General features: G+C 42.9%; 1 protein-coding gene across 6 annotated transcripts in view; it reads left to right on the forward strand.

The window, feature by feature from the left end:
- The window catches only part of GVQW3 (GVQW motif containing 3), a 30937-nt gene that overhangs the window by 1705 nt on the left and 4346 nt on the right, over window positions 1–24886 (forward strand). For 2 of the 6 annotated variants that reach the window (XR_004262946.1, XR_004262949.1), the window contains exons 1-3: window positions 14822–15232; window positions 18806–19023; window positions 23095–23240. The exons of 1 other annotated variant lie outside the window; for it this stretch is intronic. The gene's annotated coding sequence lies outside the window, so the exon portion shown is untranslated. Of the gene's footprint in view, window positions 1–14820; window positions 15233–18805; window positions 19024–23094; window positions 23241–24886 lie in introns of those variants that run through there. 3 more of the 6 variants (XR_004262947.1, XR_004262948.1, XR_004262945.1) reach the window with 3 other exon arrangements.

Raw genomic sequence — 24886 nt, forward strand, 5'->3', positions numbered from 1 at the left:
TTCATCCTGCTTCGCAGTCAGGGCCTGAGGTATGGTACAGAAGGCAGTGGGATGCTGGTACTACTGAGCAGTGCTGGCCCAAGGGGCTGATCTGGTCCAGATGACTCAGTGGGAGCGCCTTAGGAATCAGGGGTTGGCCACCAATACTGATCTTCTCACAGGCCTACACCTCACAGAAGAGCTGGGTTTGCTTCATTCTAGTGCTGTGCTTTGGACCCCCATTCATTTGGATATCTCCTCTGCTGGAAGAGGAGGATCTGGTCCTAGAAAATATAAACCTGGGGACCCAGGCCTAAGCTGTGATGTGTGGGGAGGAAGACCAGGTGATTCTATAGACCCTGGATTAAGGGAGCCTGCTGCCTGTGTGTGGATTCCCATACAGCAGCCTGTTTTTAGTAACTATTGCCTATAGTTTTGAGAACTTGTTGTTTTTAGAACACTGCTGGACATTGACAATGTGGAAGTTATAAACAAGATCTCCAAGGGCTGATGGGCTTCTCATGGATGAGATGGTTCTCGAACTGGATCCATGAGGATGGGTATGACAGGGGACTGTGAAATTAGAGAAAGCAGGTGGAACAGCATGAGGCATCGAACCTCCATCAGTAGAAAATGATGACACAGTTGGCTAAAATAGCAAAGTTTAAAGAGGAAGATAATAGTGTTGCAGTGGATGAACAATTTGGGATAGTTTGCTTACTCTCCTATGCCTCCAACTCTATGCCAGTTGTTGATAAATTTGCTTCTCCTGAGTCTGTGAATTGGTTTGTAACAACCAATTTGATATCTGATTTTTCAGTCGGAACCCCCAACAAGCAGATTCTGCAAGTTCAAACTCATTCATTTCTTCTCTTCCCGCCTTTGCCAGGATTTATGGAATGGAACTTTTCTCAAGTGGGCTCCAAGTAATACCACATAGACTAGAAACATTCAGGGGGCAGGAGTTTGGTAACAGCATTTCACAGAATTGGCCAGTGTCTGTTTTACTCAAGGATTTTTACGTATACCGCTCCTCTTAAACAATATTGCTTGAAAGTAGAGGCACAACACTTCCTTATTCATCACAGTTACTTTTAGTTCTGTTCTTTCATTTTCTCTACTCACCTGCAAAAACTACAGGTTCCTCATTAACACCTGTTCTTGTTGTGGTTGTTGTCGTTGTTTTGTTTTTTGAGATGGAATCTTGCTCTGCTGCCCAGGCTGGAGTGCAGTGGTACAATCTCGGCTCACTGCAACCTCCACCTCCTGGGTTCAAGTGATTCTCCTGCCTCAGCTTCCCAATTAGCTGGGATTACAGGCATGCACCACTACACCCGGTTAATTTTTGTATTTTTAGTAGAGACGAGGTTTCACCATGTTGGCCAGGCTGATCTCGAACTCCTGACCTCAGGTGATCCACCCACCTTGGCCTCCCAAAGTACTGGGATTACAGGCGTGAGCTACCACCCCTGGCCAACGCCTGTTAATTCTGAGGCACCTTGAAAGCTAGACCTTGTCCCACAAAGAGAAGATACTATATAAGAACTCTTAAACCAAGCCGCAGCTTATAGACCTTCAGCTCCTTAACTGTTTCTAGACATTCCATTTCAGGACCATTAAGTCTTCCTACATCAGATGTGGCTCTGGGTTGCCCGCAAGCACTTGGCACCACGGACACTGCACTTTAGGAACAAAGTCCCCACCACTAGTTCTTGCAGCTTTGTTGCTGAAAGTTATATTAATCCTTGCTGAGGCCAACCCAGTGGTAATTGCTGCAGATTTATATGCTTCTGGACCCAGGCCAGGATCCCACAACCCTGCCTGCAGGCATTGCTTCTAACCTGTTATAACCCAGAGGTCCTGAGACATCTTACTTCTGGGTTTGATTCCAGTCCTATGAACAGCACTGGTGTGTCCCTGCCAGTGATGCTGGACCAAGACCCTTGCTGGAATATAGAGTACCAAAGCTATGCTGGTTCAGACATGGTTTAGACTCAGCAACCAGAAGCAGGTAATCAGGAGTGTGAATTCAAATGCTTCCAGGTGGCTGTAATGAAAAGGACTTATCCAGAGCAAACTGTTCACATTTGACTGCTCAGAATCTCTAAACCCAAGGGTAGAGCATGATCTAGGCATCCCCAAACAGGAAAGTTCTTATATGAGTACTCCTAATGTGCTCACCTACCAAATCCATTTTGTTGCTGATCTACGTTTTGCCCTGGCCTGCACCTTGCTACCTAGGCCTGTTGAGCTCCTGGTCCCATAGTCTCACACATCCAGCTATGTGTCTGTCATACCCCAGGCTCCCCTTAAAACAGCCACCTCTCAATTTATTATCCACCAGTTTGCTCTTACTCCTCTATTTCCTTGTTGCTTTGTTTTCTGGTCCCGGGTCACACCTTCATTAGCTGCTTTTGGTCACTTTGGTGTGCTGATCCTTCAATAGACCTTTGGGTCATGGTTTTCCATTTAACTTACAACTCTTCTCTCTGATTTTTTGTATCCTTCTTCCAGCTCCCCACTTTAGCTGCTGAGTAAGTAAATTGTCTGCTCTAGCCCTGGCCCCAGGTTGCCTTCGTATCCTCAAGAAGCATGGTGGGGCAACATGGGGGGATGACGTGTTGATTTGTTTTTTTGTAAGGGGCATGAGCAGGGAAAGCTACCTCTCACCCGTAGCCACCATCAGTTGCACTCCCCAGAGGCACCCAGTATCAGCAGTTTCTCAAGGAGGCAATTTGGTTACCTCTGGTACCAAGAGTCATGAAACTTTTTCAGAGCTATAACATCCAAAGCCCATTATCCTAGCACCTGTATTTTCCCTGGCAGGAGAAGCTCCACCTAACCACAGGAGATCAAGCCTGGCTTTCTGTGGGATGTCAGGAAGAGAGCTGGCCATCTGCAAACTTTCTCAAGCTTAGCACAATTGGTCAGTGACTCTGTTTGACTTTTAGGTTGATCTTTGTCCCCACCCCCACCTCCATCCTAATTCAGAGTTCACATGGAATGTTTTATGCCACTGCTAAGAAAGAAATATATGCCTTCTGGGGCAGATCATCCTATCACTGATTTTATGCAATTCTCCCCTTCCATCACCCTACCCTACCTTGCTCCATTTGCCCCACTAGTATTGATCAAAAAGAGAAAGAATAAGATGTTCACCGAATCTGTAACTTAGAAAAACATGTGGATGGTTCTGCTGTCTTCTGAATTCTGACCCTGACTGAGTCTTCAATGAAATGTTACCATTTGGGAAGAATGTTTACCTGGGACCTCCTTCTCAGAACCTTTCTCTCAGATCCATTTTTTAGTCAGTCTATACTTGCCTTTGGAAATGCCTGGATGCTAAATGACTTGAGGACACCTAATAAAGGAATGGGGTACTATTGGGGAATTGTCTGTCATTATGTTACAAATGCTGCTCAGCTTGCCTGCTATTTGCAGACATCATCACCAGCAAGTTTCACTAGGCTCTTTGGGATTGGGTCTCAGCAGAGTCCCATGTGACTCAATAAGAGCCTACCTTTGCTGCTAAACTATATGATATCCTGCCTTCTCCAATTGCTTCTTCTTCAATCAGCCCACCCAGATTTTACCAGATGTTTATATCTTTTCTGAGACAACCATCATGTATTTATGTTCTTCAGCGTCTCCCCTTATCAGATCCTTGCAAACGTCATCCTAGTTGTATCACCCCTCTCCCTGTATTAATATCCAGAAACAAAAAAATCTGTATTGGGGAGCTATAGTACCTCCAGGTACTCACTTGGGTATAGCCCAAGGGTCAACAGACTTCTGTAAAGGAGTCTTTATGGGCCATATGGTCTCTTTTTCCACTACTCAGTATTTTAATGTAAAAGCAGACATAGCTGATACAGAAACGGATGAGCATGGCTGTTTCCAATAAAACTTTATAAATGGATACTGGAAATTGAATTTTATGTAGTTTTTACAAAATACTATTTTGATTTTTTTTTTTTAATCCCTTTAAAAATGTTAAAAAGAGGCCAGGAATGGTGGCTCACGTTTGTAATCCCAGCACTTTGGGAGGCTGAGGCAGGCAGATTACCTGAGGTCAGGAGTTTGAGACCAGCCTGGCTAACATGGTAAAACCTTATCTCTACTAAAAATACAAAAATTAGCACGGTGTGGTGACGTGTGCCTGTAATTCCACTACCCAGGAGGCTGAGGCAGAATCGCTGGAACCTAGGAGGCAGAGGCCACAGTGATCTGAGATCTCACCACTGCACTCCAGCCTGGGCAACAGAGCAAGATTCCATCTAAAAAAAAAAAAAAAAAATTGAAAAGAAATTTTTAGCTTTTAGGCCATAGAAAAACAGATGGCAGGACAAATTTGGCCCATAGGCCATAGTTTGTTACAAACCCTGGTCTAGTGTATACATAAAAATGACAGATGATTGATTATTTTCCATCAATAACATTAATGCCATATTGATCTGGCAGTGTCTAACAATTTATTATGTAGAAATTGTGGCCTAGGCACAGGAGTTCATGTCTATAATCCTAGCACTCTGGGAGGCTGAGGCAGGCAGATTACTTGAGGCCTGAAGTTCAAGACCAACCTGGGCAACGTGGTGAAACCCCTGTCTCTAAAATAAATACAATAATTAGCCTGGCATGGTGACACTTACCTGTAGTCCCAGTTACTTGCGGGGCTGAGGCAGGAGGATCGCTTGAGCCCTGGAGGTCCAGGCTGCAGTGAGCCATAATCATGCTACTACACTACAGCCTGGGCGACAGAGTGAGACCCTGTCTCAAACAAACAAAAAAAGGAAATTATGGAATATTGGAGGGAATCTATAGAGCCAGGAGAGTAAACTAAAGCTGAATGATTGGCTGTTTTACCTTGAACATATTCTGGTTCACAAAATAAATTTTGTGCTTGTTTTTGACTGAAAATGACATTATAAAACCACCCATATTATTCCCTAAATATCAAAACCAGTGTTGGCAACACAAACTGATGCCAAGTTGCAACCAACAATAATAGAATGAACTGAAGGTAGTCCCAAAAATGCTTTGCCCATGGGCAGCATTTGAACAACCTTATGTTACTGCCTATTAAAGGGTGTACTATGGAGATGACAAAACTCACTGAAGTGTATTTTTTGCATGCTTGCAAATATACATATGTATTACAGATACATATGTGTATTTGCACCTTGCAACTGGTGCTGAGATGCGTCCTTTTAGGTAAGTATATTTGTTTTTCTCCTAGAGAGCTCTTTATTGTGTCACCTTTATTTAAACTGATTTTCCAAAGTTGTAATACAATCTCAGCATTGAACAGACCTTTACAAGAGTGTCTGATCCAGCCAGTCATGTTTCCTATGAATTCAGGAGTAACTAAACCCTACAGCTGGTAAAAGATTTGCATCTGAAAGAAGATTCTGTGTTAATTCACTCAACAAATTTTTATTGAGTGGCTGTATGTGCCAGACACTGTCTTGTGTGCCAGGATACAGCAGTGAACAAAATAGACACAGGCCTTGGATTAGATGGTCTGAAATCTAATTATATTACTTTTTACTCTTGCAAAATTTGTTCTGTGTGCACACAGTAACCCATTGTTAACTGCATACCTGGAAATAGGTATGACCATTGCCACATGCCATTGTGCTCTGGTCTTGATGCCTCTCCATGCATTAATAATTTGAGGACTGCATGTTTCATTTAAATTTTATTATCCTTTAGACAGATCTCTATTGGTAGAAAAACACACTGGCAATGTTGGAAGTGTAGACTGGCAACAGTTTTCTGAAAAGCAATTTGGCAGTATCTATTGGGAGCTTTAAAAATGTTTATATCCTCTGATCCTCTAATTTCACTTCTGGGAATCTGTCCTAAAGAAATAGTCTAAAATATGGGCAAAATCGATGCTTAACAATCTTAAATTCCAACAGTAAAAAACTGGTTGAGTAAATTACAGTATGACTATACAGTAGAGTGTTGTGCATCATTATAATTTATGTTTCTGAAGAGTATTTAACAGCATGGCAAAATGCTTATAGTGTTAAGTGAAAAGAGTGATATACAAAATTGTATGTGTAAATTTTAAAAAATGCCTTTTAAAAAGACAGAAAGGCTATGCAAACTCTGGGTAGTTGGATTATGGGTTTTCCTGGTTTTATGCTTTAAAAAAATTTATCCAGAATATTGTTACTTGTATTATCAGTAAAAAACAATAGCACCTAGAGCTGGCAGTGGAGAGATTGAGGCCAGATCACTAGGTTGGTCCATGAACAATTAACTGGCTGGTTGGACACAGAGGCTGTATGATCTTGTGTTGGCGGCAAGGCTGAGACAGAAGGGAAAAGGACCTGCCCAGGAGGAGAAGGGCATGTGACCATAATCACTACAAAAAAACACAAAGTGTTTAGGGAAGACACCATGGGTGGTGTGCCCTTGCGATGTATTCCTAGGTAGGTAAAAGAGCACTTACAAATCAAGTCCATTCTGACAAGTGGAAAAGGATATGAATGCTCTCCTGGGTAAAATTAACCTCCTTTGCATTTCATTCTCACATTCTCACACAAAATGAATTCTCGAGATGGATTTTGTAATAGCTGATTCTCTGAAGAATCCTTGAGCTTCATATGATTTCTTTAGTATAGCAGTGGCTTTCGATGTGCCAAGTCTACCTCCTCCCATACTGGGACACTCAAGCCACACAGATGTACACTGGAATACTGGGTATTCTATACTGAGAATACCGCACACATATCATTAGTCATCTTAATGTTGTAACTTACCAAACACTTAAGGTTTGCAAATGTGATTTTGTTGGCATCCAGAACCACTGTATTTTTTATTTATGTCTGAAAAATAATCACATTGTGGAGTTTTAAAATGAAAAATCATGTAGCTAATGCCTATCCATAGATGAAATTGTTATGCTGGGAAAATGTGTACTTAATCGTTGCTTTAGTAAAATGATTATTATAAAAACGTTAATGTCTCCTCAAGTGAAATTTGAAACCTCCAAATGAGTATACAAGGTAAATACGTATTTTATAGGCCTATAGATCATGTAATTGCCAAGCTGAAAGAGTTCCTTAAGATCTAAGTGTTAAGTCCCTTGGTCTATAGAATGAATGAGTGAGGCTCGGGTTTCAGTTCTGCCTTCTTATTAGCTATGTGACTTTGGGCAGTTCATTTGTACCCTCTAAAGTCTTCAGTTAATTCATCTATGAAAGGGAAATAATACCACCTATGTCATGGAGTTGTTCATTTTGTTAATTTCGACAATGTATATTGAGTCCTTATCTGTGTATGATGCTGTTCTAGACATAATAAACAAGTCCCCAAAAAATGTTCCTCCTCATGAGCACACATTTCAATGAGGGAGACAGACAAGAAATAAGATAAGGGCCGGGCGCGGTGGCTCAAGCCTGTAATCCCAGCACTTTGGGAGGCCGAGGCGGGTGGATCACGAGGTCAAGAGATCGAGACCATCCTGGTCAACATGGTGAAACCCCGTCTCTACTAAAAATACAAAACATTAGCTGGGCATGGTGGCGCGTGCCTGTAATCCCAGCTATTCCGGAGGCTGAGGCAGGAGAATTGCCTGAACCCAGGGGGCGGAGGTTACGGTGAGCCGAGATCGCGCCATTGCACTCCAGCCTGGGTAACATGAGTGAAACTCCGTCTCAAAAAAAAAAAGAAATAAGATAAATGAGTAAAAATATCTACGTTAGATAGTGATTATTAGATGTGAGGCTTACATTAAACAGTGTATATGAGGCACACAGCACAACACTTGGCATGGAGTAAGTGCTCAATAGAGAATAATTTCCTCTGTTTCCTGAGGCTTCCCTAACAGCTCTGGAATTACTCTACAAACATGGTGGTAGTCGGCAAGAAGCCTGACATTGCTATCTCTTGCCCATTAAAGCCTAAACCTGTTTTTGCTTAAGAAGACAAAAGAATTCTCACAGTGGTGTTTTGTACTTCCTGCATGGCAGAAGTATGAAAGTGGTGCCTAAACACTGTTGATAAATGACCCTTTCTGGAGCCAGTTGGCAGGAGTCCTTGCCTGGGGCAGGATGGCAGGGTTAACTCCACAAGACAAATGCATGGTGTCATTGCTATTTAAGCAAAACGGGCAGAAGACCAAAATGGCTGTTTCTCTTAAAGAAAAGATGTGTGCCCTGTGTCCTGGGCCCAACATTGGAGCACTGAGCAAAGTTTGCAGTATTAGAAGGAAACTGGCTACTGCATTATTTATGAGAGACCAGAGCATTGACAGAAAGCCAGGAAAAGGGGAGTTTAATGCTTTGTGGTTTTGATATTTTTGCCCATTGTAGAAAATTTGGAAAGTTTAGAAATGTTTAAAGAAGCAGCCAGGAGTCCACTCCTAGGGTTTGGGTCTTTCATCAGACCCATATCCTTGCCTCAGCTTCCTCCTTCAAAAACATCCAGCCAGGCCGGGCGCTATGGCTGACACCTGTAATCTCAGCACTTTGGGAGGCCGAGGTGGGTGGATCACCTGAGGTCAGGGATTTGAAAACAGCCTGGCCAACATGGTGAAACCCCATCTCTACTGAAAATATACAATTAGCTGGGTGTGGTGGTTCATGCCTGTAATCCCAGTTACTTGGGAGGTCGAGACAGGAGAATCGCTGGAACCTGGGAGGCAGAGGTTACAGTGAGCTGAGATTGTGCCAGTGCACTCCAGCCTGGGCAACAAGAGCAAAACTCTACCTCAAAAAAAAAAAAAAAAAAAAAAAAATCCAGCAGCCAGGCCCGGCACAGTGGCTCATGCCTATAATCCCAGCACTTTGGGAGGCTGAAGCAGGCGGATGACTTGAGGTTAGGAGTTTAGGACCAGCCTGGCCAACGTAGTAAAACCCCATCTCTACTAGAAATACAATAATTAGTCGAGCATGGTGGCGAATGCCTATAATCCCAGCTACTCAGGAGGCTGAGGCAGGAGAATCTCCTGACTCCAGGAGGTGGAGGCTGCAGTGAGCTGAGATTGCACCACTGCATTCCAGCCTAGGTGACGGAGTGAGACTCTGTCTTAAAAAAAAAAAACAAAAAAACAAATCCAGTAAATGGTCATTTACTGAATTTCTTCTTCCAGCCTGGGCCTGCACTAGGCACGGAGAGTACAGCCCTTGTCCTTGGGCAGTGACCAGCTTTGTGGGTTAGGGAAAGAGCTGGAGGTGGAGAGGAACACTAAGAAGGCGTTCCTACCTTAGACTCAGTTTTTCCCGGAGAACAGAGCTAAGGAACATACTTTTGTAAAGAATTTGGAACAAAAAGTTGGAATCATCACCCTGAGGGTGATTGTGAAAATAAGACAATGGACCATAAAGAAGCAAAACACAGAACGATGGTAACTGTAGCTCCTCTTATGTAGGAGAGCCTGGAGCTCTGTCCACAGGGATTCAGTTTGTAATATTACCTCTCAGAAGAAACTTGACTTGAGGCTGTGGGCCAGTACCCCTGTACCTTGCATTAAGTACCTAATAAGTGAAAATTCAGAATTACAACCCAAACTCAAAGAGGGAATTGGCCCAGCAAGGTTGAGTGGTTTTCTTGAATCACACATTTAGCTGGTAGCAGAACCAGGATAATAATGAAGGACCTTGAACTTTACTTAATCTATGAGTTTTTTCTATTACTCCATCGATAATTATTTCCTAAAATGTACATTCTTATGATATCTTTAAAATCATGCTCACCCTTGCATTAAATGATTTACCAACAGTTGGTTTACATACAATTTTTAAGGAACATATTTATAGCATGAAAAGTGGTGCAGAGGGTTTTACCAAATTTCTCTGGGGTGTCCAGGTCCCCTGTCCTTCCAGAGGTACGTATTCATAAGTAAATTGGCATTCTGTCATCCATTTTTTCCAGATGTTCTTCCCAAGTCATGTGTTATGTTTTGTGTTTTTAATATTTCTCATACTCGTTTTTAAAAATCTGGGCACATAAATCCTAATAAAGCTCTCAGCTATCTCCTCTGTGCTGTCTGAAATTTCTGAGTATGCTTATATTCGTGACACAGTGTCTGAAGTCATGAATGCTATCACGTAATTAGGACTTAGATCCCTAAACCCCAGTCTTGTGTTTCTAGATGTTCTGAAAATTCTTTGCACTTCACTTATAAATGCCACCATACTGTGCCATGACATTTCCATAGTAACATATATTTCAAACATGAAAACAGGAAACCCAAGGAAAAGAGAAGTTGGTTTTCAATGCATAAATTAAAAAAATTAAGAATTGTAGAATACGGCCGGGCGCGGTGGCTCATGCCTGTAATCCCAGCACTTTGGGAGGCCGAGGCGGGTGGATCACAAGGTCAAGAGATCGAGACCATCCTGGTCAACATGGTGAAACCCCCGTCTCTACTAAAAATACAAAAATTCAGCTGGGCATGGTGGCGTGTGCCTATAATCCCAGCTACTCAGGAGGCTGAGGCAGGAGAATTGCCTGAACCCAGGAGGCGGAGGTTGCGGTGAGCCAAGATCGCGCCATTGCACTCCAGCCTGGGCAACGAGAACGAAACTCCGTCTCAAAAAAAAAAAAAAAGAATTGTAGAATACATAAAATGGGATGGTGGGTGTAGTACGAGGGCATGCAATTAGGGGATTGTATATTCTATTCTACTTTGACCTCTCCTTAACAGAATGTTCCTGCAGGGTCAACTTAGGGATGAGCAGTATCTATCACCCACCCAGTGGCCCAGTCTTGGAACCCTGCTTTCTTTGACCCTCACATCCTGGCAAGTCCGTGTGATTTCCCTGACACCTGTTTTTTTTTTTCCTTTTGAGACGGAGTCTTCCTGTGTCGCCCAGGCTGGAGTGCAATGGCTCGACCTCAGCTCACTGTAACCTCTGCCTCCTGGGTTCAAGCGATTCTCCTGCCTCAGCCTCCCAAGTAGCTGGGACTACAGGTGTGTGCCATCATGCCCAGCTAATTTTTGTATTTTTAGTAGAGCTGGGGTTTCACCATGTTGACCAGGATGGTCTTCATCTCTTGACCTCATGATCTGCCTGCCTCAGCCTCCCAAAGTGCTGGGATTATAGGCGTGAGTCACAACAGCTGGCCTCCCTAACATTTCTTACTGTCACCTACAGCAGCTGGACAGGGGTGGCTACCCACCCCTCACCTCACCGTCTGAAAGACCATCCCCTATACTGCTTCTGTGCTATTTGGTTGGAGTTTGCTGAAAGCTGGAGGCTTTTGGAGACCAACTTTTTGAGCTTTCTCAAACATGCCCCACCCTGTGCCTGGAATTCCTCTCTGCTGCCATCTACTTAGCAAACTCCCCTTTTGGACTGAAGCCTCAGCCTCACCATTGCTGTTCTTCCCCACTCAGTGAAGCAGCCACCCTCCCCCACCACAGTGTATAAGGCATATTTTTAATTTTTTTTTTAGCTTTTGCTTTTGTGGGTACATGGTAGGTGTATATATTTATGGAGTATACGGGATATTTTGATACAGGCATACAATGCATAATCATCACATCAGGGTAAATGGGGTATCCATCACCTCAAGTATTCATCCTTTGTGTTACAAAGAATCCAATTATACTCTTTTAGTTATTATTATTTTGAAAGGAGTCTTGCTCTGTCACCCTGGCTGGAGTGCAGTGGTGCAATCTCAGCTCACTGCAGTCTCCCCCTCCCAGATTCAAGTGATTTTCGTGCTTCAGCCTCCCAAATAGCTGGGATTACAGGCGCCTGCCACCATGCGCAGCTGATTTTTGTATTTTTAGTAGAGACAGGGTTTCACCATGTTGACAACTATGGTCTTGAACCCCTGACCTCAGATGATCCGCTTGCCTCAGCTTCCCAAAGTGCTGGGATTACACGTGTGAACCACCATACCCAGCCTTCCCGTAGTTATTTTTAAATATACAATTACATTATTATGACTGTAGTCACCCTGCTATGCTATCAACTGTTAGATCTTATTCATGCTTTCTATTTTTTGGTACCCATTAACTATGTCCTCTTCCCCTCACCGGAACCTCCTCTGGTAAACATCTTTCTACTCTCCATAAGTTAATTTATTTTAATTTTAACTCCCACAAGTAAGAACATGTGAAGTTTGTCTTTCTATACTTGGCTTATTTCACTTAACATAATGACCTCCAGTTCTATTCATGTTGTTGCAAATGACAGGATCTCATTCATTTTGATGGCTGCATAGCACTCCATTATGTATATATACCACATTTTCTTTTTTTGTCTGTTGACAGACATTTGGGTGGCTTCCAAATCTTGGCTATTGTGAATAGTGCTGCAATAAACATGGGAGTGCAGCTATCTCTTTGATAAACTGATTTGCTTTTGAGTATATATCTAACAATGGGATTGCTAGATTATATGGTAGCTCTATTTTTAGTTTTTTGCAGAACCTTCAAACTGTTCTTCATAGTGGATGTGCTAATTTACATTCCCATCAACAGTGTATGAAGGTTCCCTTTTCTCCACGTCCTTGCCAGCATTCATTATTGCCTGTCTTTTGGATAAAAGCAATTTTAACTGGGGTAAGATGATATCTCATTGTAGCAATGCACATTCTGACATCAAGAAAACTGTAATACCTAACTGAGCTTAGTTGTTTGCAGGATGTTTTTCTTTTCTTTCTTTCTTTCTTTTTTTTTTTTTTTTTTTTTTTGAGACAGAGTCTCGCTCCGTCGCCAGGCGCCAGGCTGGAGTGCAGTGGCGCGATCTCGGCTCACTGCAACCTTCGCCCCCGGGGTTCAAGCAATTCTCCTGCCTCAGCCTCCCGAGTAGCTGGGACTACAGGCACGTGTCACCATGCCCAGCTAATTTTTTTTTTTTTTTTTTTTTTGTATTTTTAGTAGAGACGGGGTTTCACCATGTTGGCCAGGATGGTCTTGATCTCTTGATCTCGTGATCCGCCTGCCTCAGCCTCCCAAAGTGCTGGGATTACAGGCGTGAGCCACTGTGCCCGGCATTGCAGGATGTTTTTCTTCCCTACCAGTCCGTGACCTAAAAGCCAAGCCCACATCTGATTCTTCCTTGTATTCCCTGCATCTAGAATAAACCTTGCCTGGAACTGTTCCCTGAATCCAGAATAGACCTTGCCAGGAACTGTTTGATAGATTAATGAGAGAAGGGATTTTTATAATTTTTTTTACTGTGGTAAAATTCACATGACAAAATTCACCATTTTAACCACTTTAAAGTGTACATTTCCCTTGCATTTAGTATCACAATGCTGTGCAACCATCACCACTATCTAGTTCAGAACATTTTCATTGCACTAAAAGGAAACCCTATGCTCATTAAGCAGTCACTCTCCGTTCTCTCTTATCCCTGGCCCCGGCAACCTGTAATCAACTTTCTATCTCTATGGATATGTTCGGATTCATGTATGTTTGTTTTATATTTTGAGTAATAATCCAATGCTGTGTTATTTATTTTGTTGCTCAGATTGCTCCACCTTTGGCCATTGGATGCTCTTTCAGGTTGGCTTCTGTGTCTCTATTTATTTATTTATTGAGACAGAGTTTTGCTCTTGTTGCCCAGGCTGGAGTGCAATGACACAATCTTGGCTCACCAAAATCTCCACCTCCCGGGTTCAAGTGATTCTCCTGCCTCAGCCTCCCAAGTAGCTGGGATTACAGGCATGCACCACCACACCCAGCTAATTTTGTATTTTTAGTAGAGACAGAAGTTTCGCTATGTTGGTCAGGCTAATCTCGAATCCTGACCTCAGGTGATCTGTCCCCTCAGGTGATCTGTCCCCCCATCGGCCTCCCAAAGTGCTGGGATTACAGGCGTGAGCCACTGAGCCTGTCCTGCTCCTGTGTCTCTTTGATGTGCTCCTAACCTTTTTTTTTTTTCTTAGCAGGTCCTTACCTTCTGGTACTACAATATACCCCAAGATTATCTTGTTGTTTGCCTCTCCACACCTGTGACCAATCATTTCTCTATTCTTGATTTTTTCCTAGCCTTGGTTCCTTTTATTGGAGAATGGTGTTTAGAAACCAAGATATGGGCAATGAGTGTATTGCTACTGGAAATTGGGTCTTTTTGATATCTTCCATGTCTCCTTAACAAGCTGTTTTTTCTCTAGGTTATTGATCACATGGAATACAGTTATAATTGTTTTAATGACCTTATTTACCAATTTTACCTATCTCTTTCCATTTCAGTTGACAGATTTTTTTGGGAATAGCTTTTGGCTATTACTTTTAAGTTTTGTTAGATGAGACCAGAGTAATATTAGTCTAGGGCTAATTTTGCCCCCGTGTTGAGGACACCTGAAACCTTATGAAATATGTCTTGCCACTCCAGATGTTAGAATATGAAGTGAGCCTGTGTGGTCTCCAAAAATGGTTCCTTCTAATCCTTTTGGGTAGTTCTTTCTCTGGCCTCTGGTAGTTTCCTTACATGCATGCTGAAGACTTGAGGGGGCTTCATATATTTGGAAGCAATGTTGCCAGGTGGTACACAGAGGTTCTGGGCCATATCTTCCTGGTGAACTGTTCCTTTTATCATTATCATGTGATTCTTTAGTAATTATTTTTGGCTTAAAATCTGTCGATATTGCATTATTTTGCTTAGCATTTGCCTAGCTTATGTTCCCATCCTTTTAACATTTCTGTGCTATCATTATTATTATTATTATTATTATTATTATTATTTTTGAGACAGAGTCTCACTTCTGTTGCCCAGGCTGGAGTACAGTGGCACAGTCTCAGCTCACTGCAACCTATGCTTCCGTGGCTCAAGAGGTCCTCCCACCACAGCCCCCAGGTTGCAAGGACTGCAGGCACATGCAGCACACCAAGCTAATTTTGTATTTTTTTGTAGGGTTGGAGTTTCATCACATTGCCCAGGCTGGTCTCGAACCTCTGGGTCAAGCAATCATCCCACCTTGGCCTCTCAAAGTGCTGGGATTACAGGCATAAGCCACCACGCCAGGCCATGAGTTAACCTTTGAATCAGGAGACTGCGTAAAACAGACTGCCCGTTCTAATGCCAGTGAGCCTCATTCAGTTGTTGAAGGCCTGAATGGAACAAAAAGGCTGACTCTCCTGAAAGTAAGAGGAAAATCCTCCTGCCTGGCTGCTCGAGCTGGGACATCAGGCTTTTCCTGCCTTTAGATTCAAAGTGAAACATCAGCTGTTTTTTGGGGTTTTGAACTGGAACTTACACCACTGCCTCTCCTTTTCCTCAGGCCTCTGGACTCAGGCTGGAAAGTCACTGTTGGCTCTCCTGGGTCTACAGCTTGCCAGGTACAGATCTTGGAACTTCTCAGTCTCCATAATTACATCCTTATAATAAATCTCTTGCTCTCTGTCCATACACACACACACACACACAACACATACACACACATACACACACACACACATCTTGTTGGTTCTGTTTCATGTTTCGCTGAAGAACTCTGATGAATATACCCTTAATATTTTAAATAATGATTTTCCACCATTCCCTCTGTTAAATCTTTCTTTTTTTGTTTTTGAAATGGAGTCTCACTCTTGTCGCCCAGGCTGGAGTGCAATGGCTCCACTCACTGCAACCTCCACCTCCTGTGTTCAAGTGATTCTCTTGCCTCAGCCTCCCGAGTAGCTGGGACTACAGGTGCGCACCACCACACCTAGCTAATTTTTATATTTTTAGTAGAGACGATGTTTCACCATTTGGCCAGACTGGTCTCAAACTCTTGACCTCAGGTGATCTGCCCACCTCGGCCTTACAAAGTGCTGGGATTAACAGGCATGAGCCACTGTGCCGGGTCCCTCTGTTAAATCTTTCTGGAACTCCTATGAGATATCTGTTTGACTCTCTCTTTTTATTCTTCATTTCTCTTAAATCCTTGTTCGGGTTTTCTCTCTTTATCTCCAGTTTGGGTCATGTCCTTAAAATGTCTCTTCAAATTCCGTCTTCAGCTAGCTTGAATATGTAGGTTAACTCATCTTTGAGTCTTTAATTTTAGTAGCTATGTTCTTATTTCTGGAAGTTTTATATGGTTCTTTTTCAAATTTTCCAACTCTTTCTCCTCCATACTATTCTGTTCCTTTATAATGGCTTCTATTTTTTTTTTTTTTTAACTATTTTTTCTTGTTGGGTACAGTGGCTCACACCTGTGATCCCAGCACTTTGGGAGGCCAAGACGGGTAGATCACAAGGTCAGGAGTTCGAGACCAACCTGGCCAACATAGTGAGACCCTGTCTCTACTAAAAATACACAAAATTAACCGGTTATGGTAGTGGACACCTGTAATCCCAGCTACTTGGGAAGCTGAGGCAGGAGAATCACTTGAACCCAGGCAGCGGAGGTTGCAGTGAGTTGAGATCACATCATTGCACTCCAGCCTGGGCGACAGTGCAATACTCTGCCTTTAAAAAAAAAAAAAAAAAAAAAAAAAAAGAGAGAGAGAGATAGATAGAAAGAAAGAAGAAAAAAAAATTTTTTTTGAGACAATTTTACTATGTTGCTCAGGCTGCTCTTGAATTCCTGGGATCAAGCAATCTGCCCGCCTCAGCCTCCCAAAGTACTAGGATTACAGGAGTGAGCCACCATGCCCAGCCAGGCTTCTACACTTTCTTTTCTCTCTATTTTAATCATCCTTACTTCATAGTCTCTTTCAGGTGGTTCCATTTTTACCCTTCATATCTCTAGTTTGTTTTGTTTGTTAACTCTCTATTTTGGTCATTTCTTTCCTCATGTGATTTGTTACTTTTTGAGAATTTTTTTTCCTAGCATATTTGTCAAGCATCCCTATTGAACTATTTTGATTTGCTTCAGCCCAAACCTAAGAGTTTTAATGTATCTTGCCCCAGCCTAACCTATGAATTGTAATGATCTGGACCAATTTTTCTGTTAATTTATCTTGCTGGGTGCGGTGGCTCATGCTTGTAATCCCAGCATTTTGGGAGGCCTAAGTGGGAGGATCACCTGAGGTCACAAGTTCAAGAACAGCCTGGCCAAATGGTGAAACCCTGTCTCTACAAAAAACGCAACAATTAGCCAGGCGTGGTGGTGCACTCTTATAATCCCAGCCACTCGGGATGCTGAGGCAGGACAATCACTTGAACCCAGGTGGCGGAGGTTGCAGTGAGCTGAGATCATGCCATTGCACTCCAGCTGGGGCGACAAGATGAAACTACATCAAAAAAAAAAAAAAAAAAAAGAAAGGAAGGAAAGGAAAGAGGAAGAAAGAGAAAGAGAGGGAGGGAGGGAGGAAGGAAGGAAGGAGGGAGGGAAGGAGGGAGGGAGGGAGGGAGGGAGGGAAGGAAGGAAGGAAGGAAGGGAAGGAAGGAAAGAAGAAAGAATTTATCTCAGTGGGTGCCTGCATATAAAGGTAGAGTAAATTCAAACTCCCTATCTTGCATGTGGCAGAGACTGGCATTTCTATTTCTTGTAAATGCTATTTATTATCCCACTCACAGCCTCTTCAAAGGTCAATCTTTCTTGCAACTTCTTTAAAGCCAGGGTACAGCTTTTCCAGTCTTCTTTTCATGGAAGAAGCCCAGCTTCTAATCTCAGGGTTTTATCTCAGTTCCAACTTGCTCAGCTGGCAGAAACTTAAGCCCCATCTCCTATTCCTTAGTGTGCCGTGAAACCCTAGCCCACAGCCCTCAGGATCTGCGTCTAAGTCTGAGGTCCCTATGTATTCCTTGGCACTGACTGTACCCTGTCCTGCCTTTGAGCTCCTTTTTCATTTCTGATATCTAGAAATTTCTCTTTATATTTTTCAAATTCAGCAATAAAAAATAACATGTGTAGGCTGGGCGTGGTGGCTCACACCTGTAATCCCAGCACTTTGGGAGGCTGAAGTGATGGATCACTTGTGGTCAGGAGTTCAAGACCAGCCTGAGCAACATCCAGGCATCTGAAAGCCCTGTCTCTACTAAAAATACAAAAATCTGCCAGGCGCAGTGGTGTGCACCTGTAATCCCAGCTACTCAGCAGGCTGAGGCAGTAGAATCACTTGAATCCAGGAGACGGAAGTTGCAGTGAGTCGGGATTGTGCTCCTGCACTCCAGCCTGGGCAACAGAGCAAGTCTCTGTCTCAAAAAAAGAAAGAAAGAAAGAAAGAAATTTGTGTTATAATTCATCCAGCACCTCCATGTGTCTATCATAAGAAGTGGGATATGACATCCATTTTCATTAGTGTGGCTGATTATGTTTCTGGAAGTTGCGAGATGAAAAACAACAATTCTGTCAAGTAGACACTTATTTTTCGTAATATAATTTATTTATTTATTTTGGGAAAAGGTATCATTCTGTCACCCCAGCTGGAGTGCAGTGGTACGATCACCCAGGCTCAACTGATCCTCCAGCCTCAACCTCCCCAGTAGTTGGGACTACAGGCATGCACCACCACACCTGACTAATAATATCTGCATTTTTTTGTAGAGATAGGGTTTTGCCATGTTGCCCAGGCTGGAAGTAGACATTTATTATGTCCTGTATTAGTCAAGGTTTTCCAGAGAAACAGGACCAATAGGAGATATATGTAAATAGATTTATTCTTTCATATGATTTGTTGTGATTATGGAGGCTGAGAAGACCTATGAACTGCTGTTTGCAAGCTGGAGCCCAGGACAGCCAATGGTGGTGTTCTATAACAAGCCCTAAGATGAAGACCTGAGAACTAGAGTTTGGTGGGTTTTGTTATTTGTTTAGAAACAGGATATTGTTCTGGCACCCAGGCTGGAGTATGGTGGTGCAATTTTAGCTCACTGTAGCCTTGCACTCCTGGACTCAAGCAATCCTCCCCCCTTAGCCACCTGAGTAACTGGGACTACAGTCATGTGCCACTATGCCCAAGTAATTTTATTTTCGTTTTTTGTAGAGATGTAACCTCGTTATGTTGCCCAGGCTGGTCTCGAACTCCTTGTCTCAAGGGATCTTCCTGCCTTGGCCTCCCAAAGCTCTGGAATTATCAGCATGAGCCACCATGCCCAGCCAAAAACAGTTTGATTGCATAAATTCCAGTCCGAGTCCAAAGGCTGAAGATCAAGGAGTGCTGATGTGTGAAGGCAGGAGAAGATGGGTTTCACAGCTCAAGAAGTGAGAACAAATCTGCTCTTCCTCTACCTTTTTGTTTTATTCAGGTCCTCAGTGAATTGGATGATGTCCACGCACATTAGGGAGGGGTGGGTCTTCATTACTCAGTCTATCAATTCAAATACTAATCTGTTCCAGAAACATCCCCACAGACACACCCAGAAGTAATGTTTTACCTTTATCTGAGTACCCCATGACCCAGTCAAGTGAACATATAAAATTGGCTGTCACATCTCCCTTTTATTTATTTATTTACTTATTTATTTTAGACCAGTTAAGTTCAGTAGTTAGAAAGAGGGAAGGAATAGAACAAAGAGTTCAGTCTGTGACTATGAACAATCAATTGAGATAACTCACTACCTTTGGCCAGCCATCTCCATTTTATAAATAAGAAAACTGAAGCTCAGAAAGCTTATCTAAACTGCCAAAGCCATCAAACTTTAAGTGGGAAATAGGTTTTACGTTCAGTCTGTTTGTCTATAAAATCCCATACAGGACATCCAGGCATCTGAAAAACAGCTCGGTGCCTCTGCCTTCTCTCCATTGTTAGCCTTAATGGACAATTTTGCTGGCATTTTGCTGGAGCAAATATTCTGAAAAAGATTCCTCCCATTTCCTATGAGGGGAGACAGCAAGCAGGCGAAGCCAGGCTATCTTGAGCCTGGGAGCCCTTGGGAGGAGCATTTGACTGGAAAGATGTGGAAGCCAATAAGCATTTCCTCCACCACCCAGAGGCATCTCCAAGCTCATGCATGAGGTGGGCAGTGAAGGGGACATACCAAGGGTCTTGCACATCATCTTCGGCCTGCCTCAGGTACAAGGAGAAAGCCCAGGCTGCAGCAGGACTTACCTGTTGAGTACTGCTGGGTTTGGGCAATGTCTCAGCAGAGACTGGCATACTCTGAGGCTTTTCACTTCTCACCTTAGATTGGGGGCACCTCTTGCCTGTGCATCTTGCACAAAGCCTGGCCCTGAGTAGGTGCCCTGCAAAGCTGCAGGGGGTCAATAGGGATGACTGAGGTCCCACTGAGGAAAAAGAAGGCATTTCAAGTCTTTACAGTACAGGAACTTTAATGAGTATAAATAGCTACCCTTATTGCACATTGATTATGTGTGGACACATTTTATGCATGTGTATTGGAATATTTTTAGCTGCAAGTAATGATAACTAATAGTGACTTAAATAGGTAGTTATTTTCTGGCATAACAAGAATTCCAAAGGTGCTCCTTGGTCTTTCCGTCTCAGTTACAAGATGTCTGTGACACTCAGCCATCACCTCCAAGTTCAAGGCAGGCAAAGGTTGGGAGGTGCAGACAGTTCAGACTCAGCAGTCCTGTTTCATTAGGGAAGCAAAAGCCCTCCCAGTAACTCCTGAACAGTTCTTGGAAGTAGCATCCTGCTTTACTAATGGGACCTAACACAGAGCTGGCAAAAGGCAAAGGCAGAGCCAGGCATCAGACTCATTTCTTTCTGACTGAAGTCTGAGAGCTCTTTCCATTGCTGTGCCATGTTTCACCCTCCCCTTAAACTGCCCTTCTAAAGTATTGGTCTTGAAGTCACATCAAGTCCAAGTGGGCTTGATGAAGAAAGAAGAGGGAAGGTGATCCGATCAGTACTGTTGTCCAGCCTGGAGTACAGTGGATCATAGCTCACTACAGCCTTCAACTCCATGGCTCAAATGATCCCACTGCCTCAGCCTTCCGAGTAGCTAGGACAACAGGTGCATGCTACCATGCCTGGCTAATTAATTAAAAAAAATTTTTTTTTTGGTAGAGACAAGTTCTCACTATGTTGTCCAGGCTGGTCTCGAACTCCTGGGCTCCAGTTATCCTCCCACCTTGGCCTCTCAAAGTGCCAGAATTACAGGTGTTAGCCACCTTGCTTGGCCTGGAGATCAGTTCTTTTTTACTCTTTTTGAGACAGGCTCTCCCCCTGTCACTGAGCTACAGTGTGGTGGTTCAATCACAGCTCACTGTAGCCTCAACCTCTTGGGCTCAAGTGATCCTCCCACCTCAGCCTCCAGAATAGCTGGGACTACAGGCATGTATCACCATGCCCAGCTAATTTTTGCATTTTATGTAGAGTCAGGGTTTCATTATGTTGCCCAGTCTGGTCTCGAACTCTTGGGCTCGAGCAATCCACCCACCTAGGCCTCCCAAAATGTGGGGACTACAGGCATGAGCCACCACACCTGACCTGGAGTTCAGCTCTGAAATAAGTTGACACCTGTCCCTGGGGCTATCCATAGAGTAACGATGAAGTCACAAGAGGAGGTTCCATAACTGTGTGCTAGAGTCATACCTCCACCTGAGTGTAGCCGCTTTGGAATGGTCATGCTAGAAGGTGCAACCCTTATTCTGATGATGCCACTACTGCCCAGAACTCCTATGGGACTCTCTTTACAAGTTGCAAAAAGACCTCCTCAATCTCACTACTGTAACATTACACCATTTCTGACCCCAAACCCAGCTGCAGCTTCTCATCTCATGAATTTCAAGTGACTTTTGAAATATTGCCAAAAATCAAAAATCATTCCCTGAAGACAAAGATGTATTGTAATTTAGATGTAAAAGAATGTGTTGTCTGCTTTGCAGCCAATTTTTAAATAAAAATTAAAGAAATATTTAAAACAGTGGAAGCACTTTTTAAGTAATATGCCCTCCCAGGTTGACATCCTGGAAGAGGATAACTAAGTTTGGTCATATGATTTCTGCTGTGTTTAAGAAAAATTACTTAACTCAAGAGACACTGTGAAAAGGACACTGACTTGGTAAAGATATAAATGGGATTATAATGTTGGTCAGGTGAGATGGACATGTTCTTGCATTGGTGAAATTATAAATTGGTATTGTTTTCTCAGAGCAATTTGACAATGAGCATCACGAAGCTTTAAAGAGTTTAAACAAGGCTAGACACAGTGGCTCATGCCTGTAATCTCAGTCCTTTGGGAGGCCAAGGTGGGCAAGTCACAAGGTCAGGAGTTCAAGACCAGCCAGGCCAACATGGTGAAACACCGTCTCCACTAAAAATACAAAAATTAGCCAGGCGTGGTGATGGGTGCCTGTAATCCCAGCTACTCAGGAGGCTGAGGCAGGAGAATTGCTTGAACCCAGAGGGCAGAGTTTGCAGTGAGCCAAGATCACGCCACTGCACTCCAGCCTGGGTGATGAAGCAAGCTTCCCTCTCAAAAAAAAAATAAAATAAATAAAATAAAGAGTTTAAACCAGTTGGCCTAGACATTCCACTCCTAGGAATCATTCTTAGGAAAACTGTCAGAGATACAGACAAAGATTTATGTAACAGCTATTCATTGCAGACTTATTTGTAAAAAATAGTAAAAAAAAAAAAAAAAAGGGAATAACCCAAATGTCCCACAGTGGAGAAATTGTTAGGAAAATTACAGCATATTCATTAAGGAAAATAATGTAGCTATTTAAAATGATGTTTTTGAGGAACTGTCAATGATATTTGAAGATGTTCATGATAAGATAGGTGATAAAATCAGACTATAAAACCACATGTGTTATATCATCCCATTTTTACTTTCTGTATGCTAAAAAAACCCTCAAGATATATCCAAAACATTAAAAGTAGTTTTAGCTGGGTGATGAAATTATAGGTGATTTTAAATTTGTTTCATTATGCTTTTATATATAAAATTTTTATTATTATAACTATAAATATTACTTTTGTGGCTACAAAATATGTATAATGAACATTACTTTGTAAGAAAGAAAGAAGTGTGTTTTACTGGGAGAAAGAGATCTGCCCCCAGGGTTCTGATGGTTTAGTGGAGGAAATGAGACACGGACACAGATACGTTTATTACAAGGCAATAAGGGCTATCATGGAGGTTTTATCAAGGAAAGGATCAGCTCTGCCTGAAGAGTCGAAGGTTGGTGAAAAGAGGTAACATTTGTTCAGGGCCTTGAGGGATGAATAGGGGTCCTCTTGGGCTTTGTAAACTGTGAAGCACTATCTAAGTGTAAGTTAGTCTTTGACTTTTATGATTACTGTCAAGGCTTACCTCATATAAAGCTCTCTTTCTTGTCTCTTTCTCATACTCCCTGAAGCCCAGGATCCCTGGGACAGGAAGCAGCAGCAGTTAAACAGTCACACATCAGTGCTCCAGCAAGTGAACTGAGGTGCATCCAACTAAGGAGCAGATCCAGGACCAGAGGACATAAAATTATCTGGGAGCAGGGCCAGGAAGGTGCTGGTGGGTAAACAATTCCCCCTTATTTGCCACTCTGTGGTAAGGCTGGCTTTGCTTGGGGCCTCCACCCTGAGATTTGGGGCCATCTCCACCTGGGGGATGGTAAAACCTGCAAACGAGCATCACACATCGGTCTGTGATTTACATTGGCAGGAAATGGTGTGTCAGATGTCCTTATAGCCTCCAGACAGGGTGGAGTGGAAAGGAGGGGTGTAAGTGAGGGGATCAGGCAGGGTGACAAGAGATGATTTGTTCAGGAGAAATTCTTAGAAGCCCCAGATTGGAAGGGACTTAAAAGTTCTGTGATTTAATCCTCCCGATCTCCTTCCCGACATCCCTATCACATTGTCATTCTTCCCGGGTGCAGCTCTGAGGCCACCTCTTCTATTATCACCCACCTCAGTTCCTCTGGCCTATGCTTCAGGCATTTCTCATTATTTAACTTTATGAAAAAAAATTCAGTGTCCGCTGTGTGCCAGGCACTGTGCTTAGAATAGTTCCTCGATTGCAGTATACCGTCCTGTGCCTCCTGTTGGTTATTTATTTATTTATTTATTTATGCAACGAACGTATATTGAATGCCTACTATGTGCCAGGCAATGTTCCAGATGTTGTAACAGAGTGGAGGAAAATACAGTCAGGATCTCAGGTTCTCACTGTGAGAACTAGACCTGTCATTCTAGTAGGAGAGATATACAATATACAAATGAAAAAATAAAATATCAGTTTATAAATGTCAAGAAGGAGCCAGCTTCGGGAAAATTTAGGGGAAGAACTTTCTATAACAAAGAGAACAGTTGATTCCAAGACCTATGAGGATAACCTCTGTTTGCTCTAGGAACAAAAGGAAGGAAACTGTGGCCTTGTGCATAGAAAATGCTTCCTTCTTTATCTGTAAATGAAAATCTTCTTATGTGTCAGGATGTGGTTCAAGCATCACCTCTTTAGGCGAATCCATCCTAATTTTTTGGGTAGAAGTGACCACTATCTCCTTTCCTCCTCACTGCCTCTGAGTAGATTTCTGTGAGCATACCTGTGACACTTTGCCATTCTTACCATATTAAATCATTGTGACTCCCTAGTGGACCTCAGTCTCATCAAGGGCAGGACTGAGCTTCCTATTGAAATCCCTAATGTCCAGTTTAGACCCTGGCACAGAATCTGTGATCAGTAATGGTTTGTTCCTGGAATACTGAACTATCACACAGCACGCTATCCGAGCCTCAGTAGTGATGCTTATTTGGAATTGGCAACAGTTTATTGCCCAGTGCCAGACCCTGTGCTGGGTACTTTCCACTCTGCTCATTCTTGAAAGTCTCACAATCAACATGTTCAGTAAGTATCTTTATTCTGTAATTAAAACTCAGGCCAGACTCAGTGGCTCATGCCTGTAATCCCAGCACTTTGGGAGGCTGAGGCAGGAGGATCACTTCCAGGAGTTCAAGGCCAGCCTGGGCAACAGAGTAAGACCCCATCTCTATGAAAAAATAAGAAAAAGCTGGGTGTGGTAGTGCACACCTCTAGCCCTAACTACTTAGGAGGCTGAGATGGGAGTATCACTTGAGCCCAGGAATTGGAGGCTGCAGTGAGCCGTGATTACACCACTGCACTCCAGCCTCTCAAAGAGGGAGAACTTAGAGAATTAAAGT

The sequence above is a fragment of the Sapajus apella genome, unplaced genomic scaffold (genome assembly GCF_009761245.1).
Source record: "Sapajus apella isolate SASKATOON/1434 unplaced genomic scaffold, GSC_monkey_1.0 scaffold106, whole genome shotgun sequence".
NCBI lineage: Eukaryota > Metazoa > Chordata > Mammalia > Primates > Cebidae > Sapajus > Sapajus apella.